The sequence below is a fragment of the Gavia stellata genome, chromosome 1 (genome assembly GCF_030936135.1).
Source record: "Gavia stellata isolate bGavSte3 chromosome 1, bGavSte3.hap2, whole genome shotgun sequence".
NCBI classification, from domain to species: domain Eukaryota; kingdom Metazoa; phylum Chordata; class Aves; order Gaviiformes; family Gaviidae; genus Gavia; species Gavia stellata.
In genome coordinates this window covers 125,108,035-125,122,844 of record NC_082594.1, presented here as the reverse complement: position 1 = coordinate 125,122,844, position 14,810 = coordinate 125,108,035, and the positions used below count along the sequence as shown (strand labels likewise).

The following is a 14,810-nucleotide window of genomic DNA, read 5'->3' as shown; positions in this document are numbered from 1 at the left end:
ACACCAGGATATATATGTCAGTGAGTAGTAGGGAGCAATTAAGTGGCAGTGCCTTGATAGAAAGAGGGCAGCTGATTAATAATAGGGTAGTGGTAGGTACGCTTGCTGACTATGTGCAAATGAGGGTGAGAAGGGGTTTGCTTCCCCCTTTCTCTGGAGCTCAGCATAGTCCTCACCTATGTGCTGCTTCGTTTGGCTACATAGGCAATACAGGCAGTAACACCATATATGTTCTGAAACCGTCAGAACCACAGTTCAGCCAAATTCAGTACCAGCCACTGTAATAAGTATCAGGGCAAATATGTATTCCCCTGGCCTGTGCTTCCACCTCCCACATTATACAAGTGAGCAGGAAAGAGACTCTCACCAGAGGTTAGGAAAACTGTGTGATTTATAACATTGGTGGTAGGTGGAACAGGGGAGACTGTGGGACCAAGAGAGCCAAGTATTTTAAGCATCTGTTATAGGCCTGTGCCAGATGCAGGATACCAGACAAGATGTGCCATTTGTCTGTTCTTGAATGGAATTTCCTATGTCCCTAATACCAAGCAAACTCTGTTTATTTATAATATAACTACTTCTGGGTTTGTAGAGCTGATATACAGCACATTTCATCCTTTCACTCTTACAATGACATTTAAACACTTAAAAAGGGATTTATTTAGCTGTGTAAATTCAGTCAGGCTTGGCAGGTGTTTTGCTTTGTCATGGGTGATTCTGTAAAGGCTGGAAACCTCTGTTTAGGAACGCTGAATTGTGTAGTTTCCAGAAGTACAGTTTTCTCTAATGCTTCTCTGGGTTAAGAATGAGACCCAAGTTCTTATAAGACAGTAGGCAGTGATTTCAAGTGACCGTTTTCATGGGCACAAAGAGAAGAATGATTTATGAAATGCTGAAAGTGGATTTTTTTTCCAGTTTGAAGTGCATATACTTAGTAAATGATTCCAATTATTTCCCAAAGAAATAAGCAGGAATTTCTGATCAAAACTTTTTTTTCAGAGCATGTCAATTCAAAACTACAGCTCTTTGGTGGAAACACATGCATTAGTTGTAAAAGGAAACATCTCTCATTTCCTGGAGTTCATTTCTAGGCAAAATTAGAGAGAAACATAACCTTCCCAGAGTAACAGTATCTCATAATGAGATTGATTACCTGAGAGTTGAGTATCCCACCTTCAAGTCTCTGTGTTACCTTGTTAATACCAAAGAAACAAGCCCCAAACTACACTTAAGACCAGGTGGGAAAGTTAGTTCCAGGGTGTCTAAGCTTGAAGGAAAATACAACAGCCCCACGGTAGAAGACCTTGGCTCTGGAGTAAGCCAGCTGCGCAGAAGGGTCAATCTTCTGCACATCAACTTTTATTAATGTTGGCACCCTTTCCTGCCAGTGCTGGAATGCCTGTTTGCTCTGCTTCAAAGTCACATCAGGGTGGGCTGCCAAGCCTGCCAGCCCTTCCCGTGGGCCCTTTCTGATACCTCTGCACCAGCGTCACATCTTCCAGTCCTTTACCAGCAGGCTGTGTCCTGATCACCTTGCTACTCTCCAAACTGTGACCTTTTTTGAACTGTTGATAGTTTTTAAGTTCAGAGGAGATGACACCTAAGACAGACTTCTTGACCTGGGCCCTCAACAGACCCCAGCTTTTCCACAGAAATGCCCTGGCTTCTTCCAAGGACAGGACAAGAGAGTTAAAAATAAATAAACAAAAATCTGCAAGATGGAAAAAGTGAAAAGTTGTAGTTACAAATTTGCTGACAACAATATGAAGGCCCACAAAATTACTAATCATAATCCAAGTTTCTCCAGTGATAGTCCCTATAACTTTTTAGGTCACAAGGTACACTAAAACATGTGCAATTAACTGTCTGCCTAAACAAGCTGCATGAGCTCATCCCTTTCTGCCTCAGTTTTTCTGTTTGTAAAGCTGAGGCTGTAGTATTTGACTGGGGTATTGCTCTGCTTCTGACTGGAGTTGTTATTACAATAATTACTGCAGCAGATGTCAGAATCAAGTGAAAGCACTGTCAGTCAACAATGAAAGCACAAACCACAGCCATCACTTTCCTTGTGTTATTACAGGTATAGACCCAACAGAGCAGAAAACAAATGTTCACACTTGCTTGTAGGTGTAATCCTCTGTTATGAGAGTAGGAGAGTATCCCCCCCATCAAAGGTTTTTTCCAGTACACTTAGCTGTTTCTAGCTGCAGCTAGAAAAGATACAGCTGCATTTTTTGGCTTATATAGCTTGAGCTCAACCCTCAGCTTAGTCTGAGCTGTTCTACAAAACTATTTTTCTGTAAACATTTTCATTCAATAGTTACCATGTGATATCTACGCTCCCTTATAACACAGTGGTGACTGGCTGCCTTATCTTGCTATTACCACACTGGTCAGATACTGACTGGGGAGGCGGTCTGAAAGCTGGGGACACAAGTAAAGACAGAGAGCACTTAATGAAAGCTGGACTCCGAGATTGAGTCCTGTGATAGGACAGTCCAACAAGCTGATGCTGAGTGAGTGACACAGAGAGCAGCATCTCGAGTGGCAGTTGAATGGATATGGTCAGCTTAGAGAGGAATTTCTAAGCTAGCTCTGGCTCTGGAAACTGTCATTTGCAAATGGACCTCACACAAACAGAGCATAAAACACAGGATCCAGGCTGGGGTTTGGGGGTTTTGCACGCATTCACACTTCGGGGTACTCAGAATCTGGAGGCAGGTCCTTGCCTGAGGTTCAGGACAATCTCTAACGTACCTAAATCACGCAGCCTACAGAGGCTGCTGTAAGGAGGCTGCTGCTTCCCACAGAGGTAAAGTCCGGCCAAGAATAGCATGTGTTTCCTCCTCTGCATCTAGCACAACTGCAGCTAAGTGGTTGCTTATGTTCAGAAATGAATGAAATATTCAATGAAAACAAGAATCTTCACTGACGCGACCACTGCTTCTTAATCATTACACAAAATAGCGTTGTATTGCCCAAGCGTGCCTGGCTCTCTAAGGATAATGGAGACAGTACAGTGTTTGGATAGCTGCTGTTTTTTTCTGAAGTGTGGGGAGGGTGTGCCTGTGTGAGGGCATGTTCACAAGAGTTTTAGCCCAGAAAGAAATAGGTACATCTGGAAAGAGCATAATCCAGGTTGCCAGACTCTGGCACTGCTACTAGAAATAATCCTTTCTCAGGAAAGTACCAAAATGTGGCTGTCTGGTTTGCCCACAAGTATCCGGGCATTTTTCTTGGCAGGCGTGGGTACTGGCAGTTATTTGGCATTTTGATTCCTGCCCCAACTAGTGTCTAATCTTTCTTTGCTGAAGATGGAAGGATATGCCTGTGGTTAAATCACTGGCCTAGGGATTAGGCAAAGTGGGTTCTGCTCAGATTTTAGTCTGCATCCTTGGCCGGGTCACTTAAGCAAGAATTTTGAAAAGTGCTCAGCACCCACAAACAGGATCAGATTTTTCAAAAGCTCTCTGCTTCCACTGAGGCAGCAGCCAGATGATCAAAGGAACTTCTCAGAAAATTTGGCCGCAAGTGTCATTGCGAGAGCTACTGGGTGCTGAGCACTCATGAAAATCTGGTTCTCATTGAGGTGCCAGGATTGGAACCAAGCTCTCCAACTAGCCTCCATCATGACGGGAAGATACTTGAGAATCTGGCTAGGAGCAACCTCTTGAAATGCTACACCAGCAACTTTCTCTGTGCCTCAATTTCCTCTAAAATGAGTGTGATGTTGCCAGGGTGCTTGTAAGGATAAATTCATTAATCTACTGTATGTGATGTTCTTGGATGCTTCTGCAGCCAGGAGAGGGAGGTGAAGCATTTGTAGTGTAATATCTTTCCAGACATACCGATGATCTGTGTAAACAGGAGCGTGTTAAAGGGACTGGAGCAGGAGTCCAGGAGTCAGCTTCGCTGTATGTACAATTTACAAGCCTTCAGGTTCGGGAGCTGCTACTCTTTGTTTGTCTTAAATCCTTGATTGTGAGTCAGGGCTCCACCATGCTAGGGGATGTAACAAATAGATCAAGAAGACTTACCCTGAAAAACCTTTGTGCTAAACAGAGCGGAGCGGGGCGGGGAGAATACATTGGAAAGAAATGATAAAGCTGTGCAGTTCAGCTGTTTGCCTTCTGAACTCCCTGCCTGCTGAGTACAGTAGTTTTATAATTTTCTTTCCTCACGTAATATTTCTTTCCTCACATCCTACCAAAGCGTTTTGTATTTTTTGGGAGTTTTGGGGTTTTAGAACTTCAACTTTACAAGACTGGTTACTCTGCTTATATTAGATACCCATATACAGTAGTATTTCTTGCAGGTGGGGGTTTTTGTTCATTTTAAGACCAAAGATCCTTAACTTCAAAATGGACACTTTTTTCTTTCTTTTTTTTTTTTTTTTTTTAAACTTACAGTGGCCTCAATTTTGCCTCCAGATGGGGAAATCTGAAAGGTCCTGAGCCTCCCGTGGTGTGTGCTGGAGCGGCCTTCCTTCTCTTTCCGAGCAGCCTCCCATCACAGGATGCGACATTTTCTTTCCAGCTGAGAGTGGAGCCCCCCCTCTGCCCCCCTCATTTTTGGCCTTCCAGCACTGTCCGCATCTGTGCGAGCTAATGCTACCCAGATCCTTCTCAAAGGGGCACCGAGGGCTGGCACGCAGAAGCAAAGCCCCCAGGCTGTATCTCCAAAACCCAAGAAACCTCAAACGCATTGTGTTTCCATAAATGCTCCTCAGCTGACTGGGCTGTGGGGTGTTTCTGCTCTCCTCAACCCTTGCCTCTCCTTCGGGAATGGGAGGCGCAGGCTTTAAATCGATTTTCTGACTGCCTGTGTGCAGAAATGGCGTTAACGTTAGAGCAGGCCCGAACCACAGAGCCGCACCAGCGGGCGGGAGGCGGTAAACCAACGTGAGGGGCCCGGCCTGCCTGAGGAGGGCCCGGCCTGCCTGAGGAGGGCCCGGCCTGCCTGAGGAGGGCCCGGCCTGCCTGAGGAGGGCCCGGCCTGCCTGAGGAGCGCCCGGCCTGCCTGAGGAGCGCCCGGCCTGCCTGAGGAGCGACCCCCAGCCGCTGCTGCCCTGTGGTCCGGGCTGGCCCCGGCCCCGCCCGCAGCCCGGCGAGGGCGAGCTGTCACCGCCCCGCCGGGCGGTGGCGCCTTCCTTCAGGGCTGTGGCGGCGACCGCGCGGCCCGGCCGGGGGCGGGCTAACGCGGGCTCGCGCCGTGACCGGCGGGTGGCGGCAGCTGAGGGGGGGCGGTGCGGCCTCCTCAGCGATTTACCTCGGTGCAGGACGGAGGCCCTTAACGGCCACCGCCTCTGTTACCAGTGTTTTAAACACAAGTGGGGGTTTTGTTGGTTTGGGTTTCTTTTGGTTTGTTTTTTTTTTTTTTTTAAAAAGTGGAATACAACATCATTACAACTCAGTGTCACGCAATTGAATCCCTTGACACAAACCCCTCTTATCTCGACAGCTTTTGGGTGTCAGGTACATTCCGTGTTTTCCTGACGTTTCAAAGAAAGAAGTGGAGCAAGCCAACATACTTCTCCTCCTCACCTTTGGTGGCGGCGGGGGAGAAGGCGGGAAGGCAGGGCTGCTGTGCCCCGAGCTGCGGCCTGCGGCGCTGAGTGCCCCCGGCGCGCCAAGCTGCTGCTTCGGTCGCCTTCGGCTTTGGTGGGAGCTGAGGGAGCGGCTTTCAGTCTCGGGGATGTGGTGGTTATTTTGAAGGCTATGGCTGTATGTTGTGAGTCTCCATCAAGCTGAAATTCCAGCTCTCGAAATACGCGTGATGAATGGAGCGTTGAAAATGTAATAGGTTTCTGTTCACTTATTTTTGAAATACTTGTTTTCATGAGAGGAACAGTTAGGAGAAAGTTGAAAGCACGTGTAACAGAGAAAATGTCTCTGAGCAGTCACAAATTGAATTTGGTTTGCTTGTCTTTCATGGACTTTTTGTATTGAGTTCTTGAGAGCATTCAGCATACGAGTGACAGATGTGATGTTGAAAATAGGGTGTTTCAAAAGAATAATATAAAATATTCATTGCAAGTGAATTCTGAACTCGGTGAAAGGCAATTTTTGTGCTTGAAATGTGAACCTATGAGCTGTCTTGCCCTGACTGTGGAACAGAGATATACTATAAGAATTACATGCCAAAACTAATCGGTAGCTTGGATTTTAGTTGCTGAGTATTTGCAACTGGTTGCTTAAGAGCAATCTAAAAACCAAATGCAATGAAGGTGACGTTACAAAAGAAGGCTGAGATGGGTGGATTTCCTTTAAACTACAACTAAAAGCCATTTGATAATTTTATAGCAGTACAAAAATAAAAAAAAATACTGCTGCAAATGACTCTTTAATCAAGTTATCAGGCTTGGATGTTAAACATACAGTTTTCTTTATTTCCAGGATAGTATGAACAATGTTTTTAGCTGAGGCTAGTAATGGCAGCTTAGGGAACAATCCTAACATGTTCTACATGTTTCCTGATGTAATATGTTATGCCCAGATCTCCAAAAGATAGTAATAGTCTGTAGGAGTTCCTGAGCATAAGAACTAAGAAAACACACTTGCAATGGCAGCTTGGACTGTACTGCATAGACTTTCTAAACTGAGCTATGCTGGTTGGAACTGGAGGAGAGTGGGAATTCCTGTAACAAGCACAGAACATCCAGCTATGGCACCACTTTCTTCTGTGGAAGACAGAAACTGCTGCTGCATCTGCATGTATATACGCATACAGCAAAACACTTCGGAGATCTCGCTGCCCAGACTTGCACGCAACTTGTGTGCGCAGTAGGAACTCAGTTCATCATGAACACCTTCATCCTTGACTGGAACATATTTTTGTAGCTATTAATCTGGAAGGCTGGGATAGGATGGGACAGAATCCTTCCAGTTGTTGCCTTGTTAATTCATGTAGGGAACTACTGCTTAATAAATAGGCAGGGTAGCTCTTGTGAACTGACATTTAGCCCGTGAATTCTGCATCACACAAGTACCGAGTCTTGTCCAGTAATCTACAGCAGCACATCACAAATTGTACCTACAGCAAGTAATACAGTCTCAGAATACATTCAAGCGCAGCCTAATAATGAGCCTAATTACAGCCGTTTTTGAAAGCACAGCTGGATTTTGCTAAGCTCTGCCCACCCTCAGCAAAGATCTTTCCATTCATTGGAGGGCTTGTGCTGTGTTTGCGAGCTCTTTTTTTACCTTCTTTGAGTTAACCAGAACTTGGCTTCAGACTTTTAAATCCTCCTCCCTATCAGCTCAGCAACCACAGAGGCAGTTTATTACTGAAAAGAAATCTAAGAATCAGTTTTGGCCAGCATTGTCTTGGAAAGTTCATTTTATTAACATGGTTTTGGTTTTATTTCAAAAACACTTTGACAAGCACTGACATTTTTGGAACCCGTAAAGCACAAGGGACTTACTCCTAAAGGCCTAAGCTTTGCATTTTTCTGCAGCGAACAATGTGATGTGCTACTATGGTAAATTCAATTCAAGCCACTGACTGAAAGGAAATAAGTACTGAGTGTTGTCTTTTTTCCTTCATTTTCTAAAATATGTTTTGTGTGAATGCTAGTGCTTGTGGAATGTACTTGCTTAAGTATTCTTGCTTTTTATCTATAGTGCAGGTGACAGATATATCAATGCTGGCAACATAAACTTTACTCACAAGCCTGCTTTTATTGCTCAACTTTGACCTAAAGTAACTACCTCTTGACTTCTTGCTGAGGTTTGCCAACAAGGGTCCCAGTTGTGTGTTTAATATTAAAGTCCATCAACTGAGAGTTGGACTAAGATCACCTAATTCATTTACAAAGAAATACTGGCAAATATCTGAACACTTTCTTTTCCTTTTTTTTTTTTTTTTTTTAAAGGCAAGCTGAAAGAGAAATTCTGGTCTCTGAGCCACATAAAAGACCCTTGTTCTGATACTCTGCATTCACTGGAGCTCCACATGTGGTGGGAAGAATGGAAGGGCAGAACAGAGGTAAGTCGTGTGCTGGCATAAGCAGACTTGACTGCTAGATTTCCTCAGTGGTAGGTTGACTGTGTTTGGTTTGAGTGTCCCTGGGGCTGTGCCATCTCCCATTCTGTCCCTCTGAAAATTATGTCAAGGAAATGAGAGGCAATGTAAACAACTCCATTTCAGGGACTGTAATGTATTACATATATATATGTTGTTGCTTCATCTTATAACACGGGGTTTTGTTAGAAACTTGTCTTGCTTTCTGGAATTTTCAATTGCAGAAATGGTCAAATGCTTCGCTTGAAGTTCCCTGTGCAAGTCTACAGTGTGCTACTGTCCACTTCTTACTTCCCTTTCAGAAAGAAGAATGCAGCAGTATGTTGGTCTGGGAAGAGTGGTTGCTTTTTTAGTTAGCAGGAAACATATGCTGCAGATGTTTCAGAAATCTGGCTTTTAATATAACTTTGATATCTAGTATGTCAAGCTGTTAGTTTTGACTCATACTCCCTTTAATAGGAAGGTTATGCGTATCCTTGTATGTTGCTGTGATAGATTCCTAGGAGCTGAAGTGAACTGATATACCTGACCCACGACTTCATGATTTTTAGTGCTATGGATATTTATTTAAAATAGAAACTCTTTCTTAAGTTTGCAGTATATTTTTTTCATCTCAACTTTATTTCAGAATGACTGCATAAATTGTATGACCTGTTTCTCCAGTTGCATAACTGGATTATATAGGCCTTCCCCTACAAGAATGGAAAAGAACTAATTAGGTTCTTTTTCTGTTTTGGTTTGGTTTGGTGGTTGTTTTTTTTTAGGTTGGCGTTTTCTTGTTGGTACTACTTATTTCTTTTTTGCAAATGTGGAGTTCTCAGAAGCTGACATTCTGAAGTGTTACAGCTAGGGATTGCCAAGAATATTTGTGGTAACTGGCCAGATGTCTCTAAACTGAGTGTAATGAACACACACACACACTTACTTTTCTTGAAGAGGTGGAAAAAGCAAGGTGTGCATATAATGCGTAACAGAAGGATGCTCTAGCTGCGTAGTATTATGAATGGCATAGCTGCTAGCATGCTTCTCAAATCCTAAGTGGAAAGTTTCTTACCTCACAGGAACTCCATATTATTTTTGAGTGCCCTCATGTTGAACTCAGTGTAGTTGTTGATGAGACCCTATAAAGAATGATGTCCACATACGTGCACAGACACCACAGTCATCAGCTTACCGCATGCACACAGCACTGGGAATAGAACTTAAGACCTTCGCCTCCGCAAACACAGCTGCTCATCTGGCTGTGGGCTTTGTAGCCAGCAGAGGGAACTGATAAACACTCTCACAGGGCTGCTTTATGTATTTTTTCCTAACCAAGAGAGGGCACTGATTCTCACTCCCTTTTGAAAAGGGTCCATTACATATCACCCCTCAACAGTTTCACCTGCCATTCAAGAAGCAACAGATTTACATTCACCTTGCTTTTGCTATATAATATGGGCTTGCATGAAGAAGTTTTAATCACCAAAAGATGTCCCTAGACTGCATAGTGGTATTAATCCCCTGCAGTGCAATTATGAGACATTAAATTCATTACACATCAAGACAATTACAGAAACATATCCAACATTTCAGGAGTGCAGGGAGACCAAGCACAATTGTTTACTGATGTGTACAGAGAATAGGCATAGTTATTGCACAAGACCCACAAAAGGCTTCAGAACCAGGACTCATCATTATCTTTTTAAACACACAGAGCTCGGCAACTTTTGCTGAAGGATAGTTCTGTTAGCACAAAGAATAGATCTCACTTTCTGGAGGGAAAGCCACAGAAAGGCAACATCGCTTACAGAAAACTCTAGAAAGTGTAAGTGGCAAAAGTAAGAAACTTTTGTACAGTTAAATACAGATATTTGTTGTTTTTAACCAGACAGAACAAGCCACCTCTAATGTTTTTGCCTTTTCTTGTTCCTCACCACAATAACTGCACTGAACCATTGCTCTTTTAGAAATATGACACTAGTGAAAATTAAAAATTATCTCCCTGTACAAGGAAAGAACCCACAGCTTAGGATAATTGGAAGGCTGAAAAAGTAAGGGAAAAAATAGGGATATATTTAAGCTTCAGGGATAAAACTTTACTCTTTCCTCCCCTGAGATATATAACAAGACACAGAACCAGTGGGCAGAAAATTCTGCCTTGTAGATGCGCTCATGGACGTATGAAAATTGTCCTACCTTCTACGGCAGGTAGTGACACAACCATTAATGGTTCTTTTTCTAGTCCTTATCACTCCTGCTAGACCTCCAGTTACCTCTCACACATTCACTATTTTATCTGTGAGCAATGCATGCTTAGTGGTAATTTTCAATTTAAAAGAATAAGAGACAAGGCCTCCATTGCTAGGGCCATTACTCTAGAAATCGAGCATCGGAATGTGGTGGTGTTTTTTTTTAAATGCAGTATTTGCAAGGCCACAGGAGCACTTAGGAGTCTGCACCCTTGTAAATTAGCTCTAGGGTTAAAAACTAAAGGGATAGGACAAAGCTGGTGGGTTTTTTTGTTTGGGGTTTTTTAATTGTTTTAATGGGTATGAAATTATATCCTATAGGTTTATAGAGATGGCACATGATAGCAAATGTAGAAAAGAAAGGAAGAACATACTCTACGTGCCATACAAGATCCACGTGAATAATTCTGCTTAAGCATCATGCGCTTCTCTTTGAGCTCTTTACTGCTACTGAGTTACCAGGACTGAATTCTTATAGTCAGATGTTGCCCATCATTTCTGGTCCATGGCAGTGGATCTCTGCTTGCTCATCCTGCTAAGTGTGGGTTGGTCTCCTTTAACCACAGAGGGTAAGAAAGAGGTGGTCATTTGGTTTTTTATTTATTTATTTAACCCCTCCAAGAATTATTTGCAAATAATAACCCCTGTTAAGGGGTTTGTAAAGGGTTTCATAGGAATTTCAAGAGTGTTAGGGTAAATTACCTCTCTCAAGATTTGTCACTGGAATTCTCCCTGCTGTTCAGCCCTAAAGAGTCATGCAAAGACAGATCCGCTGCAAAGGGGTGGACTTTATAAGGCTGAACACAAAATGAAGCATGGGATTCAAGTGCTGGACTGGAATCCAGAAGAGCTAAATCTGACTGTCTACCGTGAATTTTCACTGTGACCATAAGCAAAACAGTCCATATAATTCGTATCAGCATAGCCAGAGGAAAACACATCTCTGTCTCATAGAGAGGTGGATGAAAATAAATTCATGAAGATCAGAATGTTTCACAAGCAGTGATAGTGGCAGGCCTATGGATAGATAAGCAGACAGTGATATATTTATTCTGTGTTTCTGGGTATCTAGTCTAACACTTTTGACAGCAGTGGGAGTTATACTAGTGGCCTAAGTGGGCATTAGTGCCCTAAATGAACACCTAAAAATCCTAAATGCAACTTCCAGGAGAAATGGCTGAGCATGCCTGCTTAACACTTAACTGGTCTGTGGCTAAAAAATTAATACAGTCTTTTTACCTTTCTTTTGTTATTTTAAAATGTTGTGGTCATTACTCAAAAAATCTGAATTCCTTGTTCTCCCACTGATTCACTTTTCTTTTAATGTGGTTGTAGCACTATTTTAAAATGACAGTATTTTTATCTTAGTATCAGTATGCTTTGATCTTATAAAAAGGAGTTTCAGATCAGCACAGAAGTCAATAAATGCATTCCTAGACATCCAAGTTCTCTTGGAGACCTGCTGGGTGCAGTTTCCCTTCATCCCCTGCTGCAGAGTGATGCTAAGCTGAATTACCTACTCAGCCTAAGAGAGAAATTGCTCAGAGGAGATTCTGATCTAAATTGGACGCATTCCTTTGAATAAAGTTTTCTTAATATGTCCTGCAATCCATTTTTCAAATGCCAAAACATTACATTTCAGAGCAGGCTTTAATAACAGGCATTTTGCTATATACACATTTCCTGTGGCAAATGCATTTTTTTAGATATTCTTTTCTTTGAAAATGTCTCTGTTAGAAATTTTGATTTATCTGATAGAGTAAAATTCTGTGCTAACAATGAGGCTTTACTGCCAGATTGTAGACGTAAATTCTCTATGCATTACGCTTAAAATCACATATCTGTGTTTTACAAGAGGGGTGTTTTTGGAGAGGGAAGGGATGTTTGCTGTAAAAATCAGATGTGAACTAAGGAATAAAATTTTGTAGCTCAGAGATAGAATGCCAGTTGTGAGGAAAACCATTGGGCTCTATTCCTGTCTTCTGTGGGCAATTTACATGGATTACCTGGATGCAAAAATAGTTTTACTGGAAGCCTGCTATAGAAAGCACTGTACTTTGTTTTTTAATAGTTGCATTTGTTTGGGTTTTGGGGTTTTGTTTGTTTTTTCTTTTTTAAAGATACTTATGTAATCTTCTAGGCAAATAGCTGAAGGCAGTGTTTTCTTTTCCCCATTAGTTACCATAGATAACATGTAAAAATCAGAAAAAAAATCTTAGATACAGTATGCAGAAAAGGGCACTTTGAGCAGAGTTCTGCTGTTGTTATACAGTGCTATAGCTCAAAATGTTGCAGCTAATGTGAGTACAGCTATATGTGGACATAACTGCTTTTTAGAAAAGGCTTTTTATTTGGGGAAAGAACAAAAAAGTCAATTTAGAGAATTGTTTGGCTATCAAGAAGAAAATACCACTCTTTAACTGCAGAATGTATTACACAGACTACAAACAAACAATTTACAGACAGCATTCACTGCTTGCTTTTGGTAGTTCATGCTTTCCCTCCTCTCTGAGCACTGGAGAGAGGCATTCTAGGATTAGGATTTCTGTGATGGAATTTCTTTAAACAGGTGACTGTGTGTTAAAAGTGCACTGACTCACACAACATGAGAAACTGGTACTAATCACTAATAGATTCATCTCTGTGAGCATGTATAGATGAATAGAGGGGAGTGCAAATATAGTTTTGAAACCACTTTTTAATGTTTCAACTATTCAGTAGCTGTCTCTGAGGCACTTAACTATTCCTTCCTCTAGCATTAGAAATGCCTATGTAGGCAAACTGTAGATAAAATATAATTCAAGCTGATGTAGAAATTTCATAGAGACACAAGGTCTGTTGTTCCAAGAAACAGAACTTTGCTTGTGAAATGTGTACTTTAAGCATATTTGGTACCAGATAGTGAATTCCATCAGCCTTATTCCTGTGCTTCTGTGAGGTCTTAAGTTCCATCACACTTTTTTTAAAGGCAGTGAAACCTATGAAGATGCACTTCAGTCCCAAGATTGGCTCAATCTGGCTAGTAAATAATAATAGTAATAAACCCCAATTCCTTCCTTAAATTAGCACTAAGCATTTTTTTTGCTCAAACAGAATTTAAGGAAGCTTTAGAGTATAGTTTTTTTTGGTAACTTTGTCTGGACTGAGAGGGAGACTACTAAGAGGGATAATAAATTGTTAGAATTGATCTGGGTATACTAATCTCTTCAAAATCAATCAGAAAGGGAGAGAAGACCTTTTCCCAGCCACACAGTGTTTCCCAGCAAGATCTGTTTTTATTTCATTGCTAAAACAACAGACTGTTACTAACTTAAATGTCAGATGACACTACATCTGAAAAAAAAAAAAAGGGGGGGGGGGAAGCCAGCACCACCCAACGAGACAGTGCTAGAGTTCACATTAAGACTTCCTCACAATAGCTGGTTAGAACAGAAACCTGAAGTAGCAGTAATCTTACCTTGAGTATACAAGATCCAAGGAGAGAAGATCACTGGCTCAAAACAGTGGAAGACTGAGAAAGTGCTCTGATCTGCTGCTGGTAGCATGCACTTGGCTTTTATGTGCAGGTGGGAGGAGCTGCTCCCTGCGGTAGGTGGGCAGTGAGGATAGCAGGCAGACAGCCTTCAGAAGGCATTGTACCGTAGGTTTTTGCTCTTTGGGGACAGAGAGAGGGAGGAAAAGCAAGCTGGATAGCGTTTACAGGAGAAATAGTGTTAGATTTATTTGTTGTTTTTTCTTTCAATATTTAGTTAACTAAAGATTTTCTGCTGTATTTCTTTCTCTGAATCAGAATCTCTGAATTATTCCAGTTAACAGTTATAATGCTACTAGGTCTCACCTTGTCTTTTGGAAGCATTTTTACAGCAGTGAGATGATAATGCAAAGTAGTTATCAGAAAGGCTGGTGTTTCTCTTTCTAAGAACGAATAGCTATGAAGAAGTAGCCCCTTGATCCTTGAAGTTGTCTGTTACTCAGGGATTGAACTTCCTTTATATTCCAAATGTCTCCTAGATCTCAGCTCCGGAATCCTCCTAAGTTTCTGTTGCGCTGAGCTACCCAGCTTTTCCTTGATGCAGCTGTAACATGTTCCATTTACACACTGACTTTTTAGCAGTTTAGTTTCACAGAATCACAGAATCAGTACGGTTGGAAAAGACCTGTAAGATCATCGAGTCCAACCTGGGAAGTTTAGAGCAGTTTTATTGTTCCTTGTGTCTGAGTTCTAAACAATTTTCCCAACTGGTATTCTCAAAAGGCAGATGTAGCCAAAAAGACAAACCAGTAGGAATACGCATTCCTGGTGGTTTCTGTGTAAAATTATTCATTGTTCATTTTAACTCATTCATTGCTTCCAGGGCACAGAAGAGTGGATGGCACAGTGTCCAGACACTGGCACCTGCAGGTGAAACAGACAGTTGTACCCATCTGGAATACACTAATTCTGCATTTGCACGTGTCCCTGCATGAGGCATCTGGGCCTGTATTATTTCCCATAATACACGAGTAAAACCTGTGTTGTACTGGAACGTTAGTGAGTGGAGAAAGCCGGAAAGATAG

General features: G+C 42.1%; 1 protein-coding gene across 2 annotated transcripts in view; it reads right to left on the bottom strand.

Moving 5' to 3' along the window:
- COL8A1 (collagen type VIII alpha 1 chain) overlaps positions 1 to 13,765 on the bottom strand; it is a 94,345-nt gene extending 80,580 nt beyond the window's left edge. For both annotated transcript variants that reach the window (XM_059816289.1, XM_059816306.1), the window contains exon 1: positions 13,711 to 13,765. The gene's annotated coding sequence lies outside the window, so the exon portion shown is untranslated. The remainder of the gene's footprint in view (positions 1 to 13,710) is intronic.
- Between the last annotated feature and the right edge of the window lie 1,045 nt (positions 13,766 to 14,810).